Genomic DNA, 2,025 nt, shown 5'->3' with positions numbered 1-2,025 from the left:
AGCATTTATTAAAGCACATTAAATATTAGTAAAGAGAGCACACATGGATCTGAAAGATAGGAAAGTCTAGCTAGGCTCTAGGGGAAGTGAGAGAGAGATAATGGGGAACCATAGTGGGCTGACTCCCACTTTCACCGAGTTCCCAGGGCCAAGAGAGCGATCACGGAATATAAGCTCTCTGAGGGAAGCAAGAGAGGCAGCCCTTGCACACTGCTTAAAGCTAATTGCCTAGCATCATTCAAATCTATTGGTGCACTGGATTTGGGGGGGGGGGGTTGGCGAAGTGTGTGATGTCAGAGCCCAGAGAACAGATCCTTGGTGGAAACAAGGCTTTGTGTGGTTTTGAATGAGGTAACTTCCTGACTCTGGGCTGGCCTTAAGAAAGGTCAGGCCAGACTCTCACAGAGGGGACCTCTAGGAGTCCCCAAGCCCCTATTATTATTAATTTTCTCACATAGAAGACATCATATGTAACATATATTTATACAGGTATGTTTTAGCTTCAAACATCAGTTCAGTACGTGCTTACTGAAGGGTCTGCGGGGTCAGTATCTCACAACAGATCACAAAGAGATGGAACAATATCTACTGGTCTCTTGATACCAAAAACTACCATTACAGAGATGGAAAGTAAAAAATGTATTTAGATGTCAGGGAAAGAGGCACGGAAATTAAGACTCAAGATTATTCAGTAATGAGTTATTAACATTCACATGTCCAGTGGGAAAAGCCCTTTGCAAAGTTCAAAATCCTTTATAAAAACACACACACACACACACACACACACACACACACACACACGTCGTGTTGGTGAAAAAACCTTTTTTTTTGACAAGTCTGAGACTGCTATAAATCACTGTGCTTGTAGCTGGTAATTCCCTGGGAGAAAAAAAGCAGCAAATGAAAACTTTACCCCAGATCCCTCGATCGCTAAAAGAGGGTCAATTTGGAGAGCTCAGATCTCTATCTCTTCTTCCTGGGTGAGTAAGGCAGTCGTGACCCTCAGTTTACATCAAAGGCACCTCAGATCCCCTTCTTTTGCAGAAGCGTACAGTGTTCATGGCTACAGTAAAACTGTTTCAATGCAGAGTCACAAAAGGAGGGAGGACTTAGGAAAATGACACAGATTTAGACTTCTGATTGATAATTTTCAGGCAATGGTACAGAATTTATGATTGAGTGATGAAATATTAGATTTTGGGGGAACACGAATACATTAGTGGAGTTATGAACGGATCCAACCATTCTAAAGAGCAATTTGGAGTTCTGCCCAAAGGGCTATGAAACAGTGCATACCCTTTGACCCAGAAATACCTCTACTAGGTCTGTATCCCAAAGAGATCACAAAAAAGGGAATAGGACCCACATGTACAAAAATATTTAGAGCAACTCTTTTTGTAGTGGGAAAGAATTGGAAATTGAGGGGATGTCCATCAACTAGGGAATGGCTGAACAAGTTGTGGTATATGAATGTGATGAAATATTATTGTGCTATAAGAAATGATGAGCAAGCAGATTTTGAAAAAACCTGGACTTACATGAACTGATGCTGAATGAAGTGAGCAGAATCAGGAGAACACTGTACTATTAACAGCAACATGGTGTGATGATCAACTGTGGAAGATTTAGCTCTTCTCAGCAATACAGTGATCCAAGACAATTCCAAAAGACTCATGATGGAAAATGCTCTCCGCATCCAGAGAAAAGAACTGTGGAGTCTGAATGCAGATCAAAGTATACTATTTTCACTTTATTTGTTGTTGTTATTTTTTCTTTCTTGTGGTTTTCCCCTTTTTTTCTGATTCTTCTTTTACAACATGACTAATATGGAAATATGTATAACATGATTGTATATATATATAACCTATATATATATATATAAACCTCTGTGTGTGTGTGTGTGTGTGTGTGTGTGTGTGTGTGTGTGTGTGTATATATATATAAATAAAAACACCTGATTGCTTGCCATCTTGGGTGGGGCAAAGAAAGGAAAATCTAGAACTCAAAATCTTACAAAAATCAATG

Source organism: Dromiciops gliroides, chromosome 6 (assembly GCF_019393635.1).
Source record: "Dromiciops gliroides isolate mDroGli1 chromosome 6, mDroGli1.pri, whole genome shotgun sequence".
Lineage (NCBI taxonomy): Eukaryota > Metazoa > Chordata > Mammalia > Microbiotheria > Microbiotheriidae > Dromiciops > Dromiciops gliroides.
Note: the sequence above shows the minus strand (reverse complement) of the source record.